This window comes from Echinops telfairi, unplaced genomic scaffold (assembly GCF_000313985.2).
Source record: "Echinops telfairi isolate 266 unplaced genomic scaffold, ASM31398v2 ScPeMD7_7475;HRSCAF=8513, whole genome shotgun sequence".
In the NCBI taxonomy this organism is placed as follows: domain Eukaryota; kingdom Metazoa; phylum Chordata; class Mammalia; order Afrosoricida; family Tenrecidae; genus Echinops; species Echinops telfairi.
The window spans coordinates 11,203,015-11,214,002 of NW_022111379.1; the positions used below are offsets into that span (position 1 = coordinate 11,203,015).

Consider the following 10,988-nt stretch of genomic DNA (forward strand, 5'->3'; position numbering starts at 1 on the left):
TTTTCTCATTGAGAAGTAAATGTCTTACACATATTATTCGATTCTCATTCTCTCCTCCATAAAGAATTTGGGATGTGCTATATAATTGGAATGCATTCACATTAATCTTGAATTGAAATCACAAATTCAAGCAAAGATCAATTTTTTGCCACTATTTTCTAAATGTAGCAATTACTGCACATTTTAAAAGTGACTTTTAGAGTTTTCTGTTGCTTCTTGAAAACTTCTCTTATGAAATCGACTCTGTTGTGAATGCCTAGTGGCAAACTAGTGGGTGATTGACATGGTATATTGCCTAGTTTACTTCTTTGCTTTATAGTAGAAATCCTTTCCAGCTCATAGATTTTTAAAATATTGTTAGATCCCAATGGCTGCCAGAAAATTGTAAAATTCTGTCTACTTAAACAGAAGTCCTCCCCTGCAACCAATTTTTATTTTACTCAAGCTATTCTCCTACCCCAAACCAATATTATAAAATGGTTGATACAACTGGGCCTGTACAGTTTTAAAGGGCTCTGCAGTCTGCTCATCCAGGTGCACACATATCGTGGTTACAGAAAGTGATCGTTGCTTCCCTACAGGAGCCTGAAACACAGTAACATGGAGCAGTGCACAGTGTGGCAATCAGCAGGATGGGCAAGTTCTCCGTTTTCCAGAGAACAAGTCCTCTGAGGTGTTTCCTTTATCCTAAGAGGTCCATCGTTAAAGTGCCCCAAAGGAGAAGAGGCTGCAAGGACTCGTATGCTTAATTTTTAGCTTGGGTGATTTTCAGCTTGATTACATGATTAAAATATTCTGCAATTGCCTTGGTTTGTGATTAGGATATTGGCAACAGAGTTTTTGTGTAAAACCCTAGAGGATATCATTAATCTGTCACAATTTTTTATAGTTATTAAAGGCGTAGATGAGATCAGGGACCAGCATCCATTAACTGTTGAATATATTTTTTTAATAAGTGAGCAACTGTTTTTAAAAGCCCATATGGTTTTTTTTGACGACGCGAAGGCATTCAGTCATGTAGATCATAACAAATTGTGAGTACCATTCAGAGAATGGGCATTGCCAAACACTTCATTGTGCTCATGCAGAACCTGTGCAGGGACCACGAAGCAGCCCTTCGAACAGAAAAAAAGGATGACTGCATGGCTTTGAATCAGCAGAGGTTCATCAGGTTTGTGTGCTTTTCCCTTATCTATCCAATGTGTGTGCTGAGCTAAGAATCAGCAAAGCTGTACTATCTGAAGAAGAAGGGGCATCCGAATTGGGGGAAGACTCATTAACAACCTCGATAGTCAAATAACAGAAATTTGCTTGCTGAAAATAAGTACTGATGACGACCAAAGACTAGGTTTTGCAATGGATGACACCTCAACCCACAAAACCAAAAAACACAAATCTTGGGAACGGTACCAGTGAGCAACATCGTGAGAAAAACCGAAAAGGTTGAGCTTGTCAAGGGTTTTGTTTTCCTTGGATTCCCAATCAATGTCCCTGGGAGCACCAACCAAGAAATCAAACAAGGTGCTGCAAGAAGCAAGTCTGTTGCAAAGAGCCTCTTCCAAGCGTTAAAGAAGAAGCCAGGGTGGTGTAGAGGCTAAGCGTTACCACCAAACGCTCTGTGGGAGAAGCACAGGACTTTGGACTCCCAGAAAGAGTGACAGTCTCATAAACTCAAGAGGGCAGTTCTGTATTATCTTATAGGGTCCCTATGTTAAGTGTTTAAAGAGCCAAGATGTTACTTTGAGGACTAAGGTGCTCCTGGTCCAACCATGGTATTTTCCATTGCCTCCTCTCCAGGCAAAAGCAAGAAGATGAGTAAGGAAGACTTCAGAAGAATTAATGCCAGAGTAAGACATGAAAACCCAATAATAATTTATAAATTACCAAGGGTTCATGAGGGAGGGGGGGAGGGAGGAAGAAGATTAAATGAGGAACTGATACCAAGGGCTCAAGTAGAAAGAAATTGTTTTGAGAATGATGATGGCAACAAATGTACAAATGTGCTGGACGCAATGGATGTGTATATGGATCGTGATAGAGTTGTACAAGCCCCCAATAAAATGATTTTTTTTAAAGAAGAATTAACGTCTTTGAATTGTGTTGGCCAAGAATATCGACTACCCCATGGACCACCAGAAGAACGAGCACGTCTGTCTCAGAAGACGTATAGCCACAATGCTCCTTAGAAGGAAGATGGCAAGCCTTTGTCACATGTACTTTGGGCCACACAGAAGGGACCAGTTCCTGAAGAAGGACATTGAGTTAGTTAAAGTTTATTGTGCCAACCTGGCTGATAAACACATGTGGGGTTAATTGAAGGGCAGAGAGATAAATGGCTTGGTGACCCTTGCCTTTCTAGTTCTTGGGTCTCTTGCTTTGTGATGGTGGGACCAGGGTGCAAGCTGCCCTTAGCCAGTTCCTGCTTCAGCTGGTAAGGCTCACTTCCTGCAGGACATCCCTGAGAAGCCGCATGCACCTATCCCGATGCAGCCCTGGGTGCTAGAGCAGCCGTGTGGAGACCGCTGCCAGCACTGAGATACTTGCACGTTCACTGATTTGGCTTTCTTCCTGCAGTCGGCATCGTTGTGTGTGTTTTGTGAGCTGGAGGAGGACTTTGTGGATTGGTGTTGGACATACAGGTTAATGGGTTAATGTTGGACTTGTGGGCTTGGGCAGCACTGGGTTGGGATGTTTTCTTGATGCGCATGTAACCTTTACACGAAACTCTCTAATACATGAGTTTCTGTGAATTTGTTTCTCTGAAGCACCCAGACTAACACAGACATCATGCTTGTTAGAGGATCAGCAAAAAGAGAAAGACCCCAACAAGATGGATTGGTGCAGTGGCTGCAATAATGAGCTCAAATACAGGAAAAGGTGAGGATGGAGCCGTGGTTAGAGTCGCTGTGACTCGGAGCTGACTCTAGCGCATCCAACGAGAATGTAGGAAACTCCGCTGGCGTGCTGAGCCGACGCCGACTCCTGGAGCTCCTAATAAACAGAATAAAGGCCTGCACCTAGGAGCCAGCTTTCTTCCAGGCCTCTAAGTTCTATCCATTTGTTTTCCTTATAATATTAACTACCTGAAACTTAGCACACACAGAAAAACAAGAGCCTGGGATACTTTTTGTTAAACCTGTCTCATTATGGTCATTTTACCCACTGATATTTGTATAAAAGGTTACTAAATCATGGATCTTGAGAAGCTACTGAACTTTTGTAGCTGGTAAATCAACATCATGGGGACTTGTGAAATTAAAAAGCTACTGTTAATGTGTGTGTCTAGTCCATTTCTTTCCATCCCCACCCTCTCAGGGCAGAGTAGAAGTCCCCCACAGGGCTCCCTGGGTTGTGTCATCACATCTCTATAGAAACAGGTCACCAGGTCTCTTAAAGCAACCAAGCACTTCAACCAGTGTGCCACCAGGGCTCCTTTAACTTCCCTCTTGCTTCCGGGCTATCGTCAGATTCCATGTGCCCTCCCGATGTTCTGGAGTTGTAGAGACACGTTATTGCACCAAGAGACTCCCGTCTGAGAAATATTTGTACCTGCTTGACCGGGACTGTTGACATGGGTGATTGAATTCCTCTAAGGAGGACGAGCTGCTGTCAGCCGAAGTGGCACGTGCTTTCGGGGAAAGCAGGCACTCGTGTTGGTAACAGTTTTGCTCTACTGGTAATAGACATTTATAACAAGGTACTTTTCCCCCCCCAGCTTGAAGTGAGCTTGGAATTGGAATGTTGTACTTCTGTTACCATTACAAGCAAGGGAAATGTTGATTTCAAATTGCTGCTATAAAACCTACTTAGGGTTTTTTCCTTCTTCTGTGAATGGCAGATGGGTGCTCATCTCATCCATCATATCAGCTGCTCCAGGGAGCAGTTCTCAGTCTGTGTGTATCCTGAGGTCTAATTTTAGACAATACAAGTCATAAGAAATGCTTCCAAATTGAACTGGAAACCCTAAAGTGGAATGACAGAGACGCAGAGCCTGGCCTTCCAGGTCTGCATTCTTTAAGAAGCTGAGTACTTCTGGTTAAGTCCAATCTTGCTTCTTTTAAGCTAAGTTGAACATTTGCTCTTTGATGTCTGAATATAACAGAGTGATTCCCAGGGGCATTCTCTGCTATAGCAAAGAAGGCCGACGTGTGTGTGTGTATCCCTGCATCCCCCCCACCCCCAGCCCATCCTGCCTTCATAACCTCCTTCTGTTTCTATCAGTTTTCCCTAATCACAACATTTAGATTTTTCAGTTTTAGAAAGGAAAACGGGTTCCCCTTGGAACACGAGGCCTTCTCGCATAGTTATAGAATAAATTTGCTTATTAGTATTTCGGATATTCTTAAATAATAAAGAGTAACTCCTGTGGCAGGTGAAATAAGGCATCCCAACTCATGACCCATTTACTTTCATATTATCGCTAGCCCCCTCCCCAAACCCTCTCTCTCTCCATACCTCTGTCTTCATCTCTCTTTAGTTTTAATGAGAGTAGGTAATGAATGTTTTAAAGAGCCACAGCTCTTTAGGTTAATACACTTCCTCCTCAAAGTTAAATAATTAAAATAGCTCCACATAGTAAACATCACTTATCACTTTTCTTTTTCCAGATGTCTACAGATAATTATTCCAGGCACTCTATATCTTATTTTGAAAATTTAGCCAATAATATATATATAGGTTAAGTAGGAGGAGAAAATTCGCTTTTCTTTCGCTGTTAAAAAATAAACCAGGAAAAAAAAAACCCCAAACAATCTGTGCAATTAAAATCAACAGGACATGACTTTCAAACCTAAATTCATGCTAACCAGTCTGATATTTTCAGTTCCTTGATCCAAAGAGATGCTCTTTCTCTAGAGGTAACGGCAAGAGAACGTGTCTGTTCCGTTGGACATTTCGGTTTTATTTTGCACCTCACGTTGCCTCAGACTGTGCTGTGGGTACCTCGCTGCTGGAATGGACAAGCTGGTGGTCTTGCTGCATTAAGATGAGTTCATTTCCCGTGTTCAATAATTCCATGGTAACCCATATAGAGACCAGTCTCTGTGTGGAGGAATCAGGAAGTAGTGAGTCTTTCATAATAATGCCAGAGTCGGGGAATGTTTGAGCAGTGAGAGTTCACTAAAGTGACATGACAGAAGACCATGTTCTTCTAAGTTGCTTCTGTCTCCAAGTCCAGTACAAAAGAAAGTGCGACCGTTCTCATGATATTGTTCCACAGAGATTGTACAGATTCAAACTGTTCTTTTTCCTCTAGCTGCCCATCGCCTACTGTTTTCTGTTGTATATATGCAGCATTCATTTTAATATAGCACTCTTGTTCATGAGGAAATATGCAAGTTAATAACAACTTGGAAAATAGGGCATGCGATTATTATCTTTCAGAAATAATTCTGACCACCACCAGCGTGAGCCTCTGAGGGGGGACTCTTTTATAAGCTCAGTCAAGGTTATTAAATCCAGCAGAAAAATTAATATTCAGTGCTTCTACTGTTTTATTTCTCACATGATTTAACTTCGAAGTGCTTTGGGACCTTGGCCGGCTTCTGCACTGTTCATTCATTGGCAGTAATTATTAATTGATGAATTGGGAGTTGATGTCACCTGCTCTGTATTAGCCCATTTATTTTGCTTTTCCATTTCTTTTCAAGTTGTGTATCTCCTATAACCGCAGCAAGACACCAGTTTTATTGATCGAGCCTTTTTTTGTTAATGAGTTGGACATCTGAGTAGTTTACTTCATCTAGTCACGTGTGCACAGGCTAATTCCAGAAACTCATCTCGCCGTGGACTGCTGCCCAGCATCCAAGCTAGAGATTGATCGTCTTTAATTTTTCATCTGTGTCATTTGTGTGCCAGATGGTGTAGACTCTGTATACTGTCTAAAGACACTCAGGTTTCCTCTCAGCACTTCGCAGAGCCATTGTGCTGATAGTGTGGGTGTTTATAATATTTTCCACATTTCAGTGCGCATTCATTCACATTGTCAGTACTTCCTTTGATCATTAGAAACCCCTGAAAAACAAGTAAACATTCTTTCTCAAGTAGACCAGGGTTCAGTAGGAGCAAATGTTTTGCTTGGACAAAAATTCCAGTCTATGCTTTGGGGCCAGGGTTTGGCGCCCCATTGGACTCGACCGGAAAACACTCCTAAAGGCCAACAAACAGTCCTTGCACTAACTACAAGCTTTTCTTTCTTGTTGTTGTGTTTTGTTTTTGTCATTGGCTTCTTGTTGTTGTTTTGCTCTGTCTTGTTTTTGTGCATGTTATTATCTCTGCAGATCTTTTGAAATAAGATAGGCTGGATGAACAATCTGGAGGAGAAAACAATAGGACCGACAGTTCTGGGGGGACATGGGAGCAGAGGAGGTGGGGGGAAAGAAAGTGGTGGTAACAAACCCAGGGACAAGGGAACAACAAGTGATCCAAATCGGTGGCGTGGAGGGTGTAAGGGGCCTGGTAGGGCTTGATCAAGGGTAATGTAACCGAGAGGAATTACTGAAACCCAAATGAAGGCTGAGCATGGTAGTGGGACAAGAGGAAAGTAAAAAGAAATATAAGAAAGAGCTAGGAGGCAAAGGGCATTTATAGAGGTCTAAATAAAGGCATGTACATATGTAAATATATTTATGATGATGTGGAAATAGATCTATGTGCTTATATGTATAGGTTTAGTATTAAGGTAGCAGGTGGACATTGGGCCTCCACTCAAGTACTCCCTCAATGCAAGATTACTTTGTTCTTTTAAACTGGCATTCCATGATGCTCACCTTCCCAACACAATCGCTGAAGACAAAAGTGGGTGCATAAGCAAATATGGTGAAGAAAGCTGATGGTGCCCAGCTATCAAAGGATACAGTGTCTGGGGTCTTAAAGTCTTGAAGGTAAACAAGCAGCCATGTAGCTGAGAACCAACAAAGCCCACATGGAAGACGCACACCAACCAGTGGGATCACGAGGTGTCGAAGGGATCAGGTATCAGAACAAAAAAATCATATCACTGTGAGTGAGGGGAGTGAGGAGTGGAGACCCAAAGCCTATCTGTGGGCAACTGGACAACCCCTTACAGAAGGGTCACAGGGAGGAGAACAGCCAATCAAGGTGCGCTGTAGCAACGATGAAATATCATCGAAACAACTTTTCTCTAGTTCCTAAATGCCTCCCCCCCCCCCCCCATCATGATCCCAATTCTACCTTACAAATCCGGCTAGACCAGATGATGGACACTGGTACAGATAGGAACTGGAAACACAGGGAATCCAGGACAGATGATCCCTTCGGTACCAATGGTGAGAGTGGCAATACCGGAAGGGTGGAGGTAGGGTGGGGTGGAAGGGGGAACCGATTACAAGGATTTACATATAACCTCCTCCCTGGGGAATGGACAACAGAACAGTGCGTGAAGGGAGACATTGAACAGTGTAAAATACGACCAAATAATAATTTATAAATTATCACTGGTTCATGAGGGAGGAGGGGGGGAGAAATTGAGCTGATGCCAGGGGCTTAAGGAGAGAAAATGTTTTGCGAATGATGAGGGCAACGAATGTACAAATGTGCTTTACACAATTGATGTATGTATGGATTGTGATAAGAGTTGTATGAACCCCTAATAAAATGATTTAAGAAATAAAATAAAATTATATTAAAAAATTCCAGTCTATGGACTCCTTGTTGATGCTCTCTAGCACTCTGCAGGGAGCAGTAATCACAGCGTATTTCATGATAATGCTGTCAAATTACTTTAATACTAGTAGGTCTTTATATTTGCAAGCATTGACAATTTTAGAGTACTTTTAATGTATGATTTTTAAAGACTACAGAAAACTAGAAAGGTAAAATTATATTATTACCTTATTTTAGAACTCTCTACTGTCTCCTATATTCAAAGTCCAGGTTGTCCCCACTAAGTGAAAGGAGAGTTTATATGGCAATATTTCCAGATTAAAAAAAAAATCCTAACCTACCAAATCAAACCAAGTAACACATAAATCTAAAATCGCACTAATTTACAGTAAAAGCAGGCATGATACGATGTGCACGCTATGTAAAGTAGAAGAATAATGTGGGGGTGGGGGTAGTTCTTGGGGAAGCCACTCTGAACACTCGGGGTCGGAGGTAGCAGTGCCCTGCAAAACGCACACTCGACACTAGGTCACCTTCTGTCTCCAAAAAGAAAAATCCCCTTCGGATTCCTTTGGGTTGGGGAAAGCAGGTGCTGAGCAACGTGGAGTAGAGCTAACTTTTGAAAAACAGGAGCTGCCTGTGCCTCTGTGGGGACGGAAGTACCAACATGGCCTGGCCTCCAGGAGCCCTGGCCGGGAAAGACGGTCAGTCGACCCAATCGATGTGGACAAGTATACTGGGGAAACTGGAAATAAACTTTCACTTTTTCTCTTAAGGCTTTAACAGTGTGACCACAATGTCCTTTTTCCTTTTCCTACCTTGAATGCAAATGTAAATGCCTGCATTTTAGAACAAGTAGCTCCGAAGCAACATATCAACATACTTCATGGAGCAAAGACCAGACCCCTGTCTCCTGCACACCAGCCCCCTCGGCTGCCTTGTTTAACTTGTCGTGTGGCGGGAAGAATTGGTGTCTGGTTTGTCACTTACAAATCAGATTGGTAGTTACTTGCAGCCAAATACAGAATGCTGGCGATGCAATAGACAGCACTGGACTGTTAACCTTGACGTTGGTGGTTCAAACCCACTAGCCGCTCTGGTTTTTGTAGCCCAAATATAACCTCTGTCCCTTCCCTCTGTCTCCTGTTTCTCTCTCATTTAAAAATAAATAAATAAAATTCTTATGATGGAAAGTTGACACACACAAAAGTAGATTGTTGTATAATGATAACTCACCACCTAGTGCAATATGTGCAAACGTTGTACAAGTCTTGCACCTTCTCCTTTAGTAATGAGAATGTCAGAAACTTCAACAACAGCAGTGTGAGAGGAGATTAAGTTGGCCTCAGACAGAGTAGTTTTCTATCAAGAGAAACTTCTGGGGGGTGACGGGGTGGATATCATTGGCACCTGTAGGGGGCAAGTGGAGAGTTCAGAATAGACTGCGCCATTTGACAGCAATGACAGAGAATGGAAGAAAAAAGCATTTATCGCTGAAGGAACTGTATGTATGGAGGAAAAAACACTTAAAAGCACAAAGAATGGGAACTAGATTACTGTGGCTGGGATTGGTCGAGGACAGCTGTCGGTAGATGAGTCTGAAAAGATGCTTTAGTGCCAAGTTATGAAGGGACATAGCTATTACACTGAGAAATTTGGGGCATACCTTAGAGCAGGGCTCCTCAAACTTTGTAAACAGGGGGCCAGTTCACTGTCCCTCAGACCCGTTGGAGGGCCGGACTATAGTTTAAAAAAGAACTATGAACAAATTCCTGTGCACACGGCACATATCTTATATTGAAGTAAAAAACAAAACGGGGCAAAAACACCTGGCGGGCCAGATAAATGACCTCGGTGGGCCGCATGTGGCCCGCGGGCCGTAGTTTGAGGACGCCTGCCTCAGAGGTACCAGGAAGGAAGGCATGTGACTAGACTCGAGTTTTAGAAAGCTGCGTTTGTGGTGTGGGCATGGGGAATAGCAGTAAACTGTGCGACTGGTTGAAGTGATGGAAGAATATTTGGTGATGACTCTAGGGAGCTCTGCTAGGGAAGATACCTTTAGGGACTACTTGGGAGGAAGAATCAACAGTTTGGTGAATGGGTAGAATGCAGTCCAGGGAGTGAGGGTCCAGTGAAGAAAGGCTTCAGGAGATAACAGTGAAGCCAGCCTTAGAGAACCAATGTAGTAGCAGACATCTTTGGGATAGGGGAAGGCGAGCTTGATCGTCTGTTTGAAGTCTGACCCCAGTCGAGGCAGCCAGTATGTACAGGTGGCCCCTAGGGGAGTCTGACAGTAGCCCCACAGCCTGCCTCTCCTGTCAGACAGAGCGTGTTCGTTCATCGCGATATCAATATGTAATCTGCTGCTTTTATGAATAATCCTTATAGCGCAGACATTTGATTACGATCGTAAGAGGTATAGAACGCGCTCTTTCTGAAAAATAAAAATAAATGCCTGCCAGAGTGAAGCAGTGGACTGTTTCAGAGCAGCATGCTCCTCAGTTCCACCTTCCCCAAGCCGGTGGGTTTTTCACGCAATGGAGGGTTGAAGAATACAGGCGACGCTGACTGACAGCATCTCAGGGGTCATCAGTAGCCCCGAGCGCATCACATGGTTGTCACCGTCATATTAGTGCCAATGTCCTTTCCTTTCTGCTTAATGTTCCTCCGTTTAGCAGGCTTGCAACAGTATCAGGCCCTCTTAGAGAAATTCATTTTACAATGTTTATGTGTGAGGAGATTTCATAACGGAAGATTAAGGCTTGTGCATTCAAATCTGTCAATTTCCTTGCATGCAACCGCTCAAGAGGCTTTTTTTAACCTTTCACTTGAGAATGGTGGCTTATGCAGTCAGGGTGTTTTTAAATGACAGGTATTATGAGAGAGTGAGCATTAGCACCACACTTCTGCTGTACCATTAGTTTTATATTGACAATTAACATTCAGCTCTGTACCTCACTTTTTACTGTCTGCAAACCTGAGAGCAGGGAATTGGCATTTACAAAGTCAAGGACAAGAAGACATACAGCCCCACACAAATGGCTTTTAAGCTGCAAAGCGTGCAGGTGCCTGTTAGCATAGATCTGCGTTCCTCTAATCACCTTTCTCTCTGATACAGAAGAGCTGCCCTGGGTTGTTAGTATCTTACACAGCCATGCAGTTAAGAGTATAAAATAAAAATGACATAGACCCCAATTTGGAGAGGCGTCCGTTTGGGATGTCTGGTTTATTTATGCTGCGTTTGTGTGTCTGACTGATTCTGCAGTTCTCTGGCTAAGGCGCTAGGGCGAATGTTCTCAGTCTTTGCTGCAAGCAATAGATTTTATCTCATTAAATGTATTTAAAGGATGGCAGCGCCGCCCCCC

General features: G+C 43.0%; 1 protein-coding gene across 2 annotated transcripts in view; it reads left to right on the forward strand.

Annotated features, from left to right (window-relative positions):
• Window positions 1–10,988, forward strand: part of PEAK1 (pseudopodium enriched atypical kinase 1) — a 226,985-nt gene that overhangs the window by 64,804 nt on the left and 151,193 nt on the right. Inside the window, exon 1 of one of the 2 annotated variants that reach the window (XM_045285808.1) lies at window positions 1,121–1,171. The exons of the other annotated variant lie outside the window; for it this stretch is intronic. The gene's annotated coding sequence lies outside the window, so the exon portion shown is untranslated. Of the gene's footprint in view, window positions 1–1,120; window positions 1,172–10,988 lie in introns of those variants that run through there. 2 annotated transcript variants of the gene reach the window in all.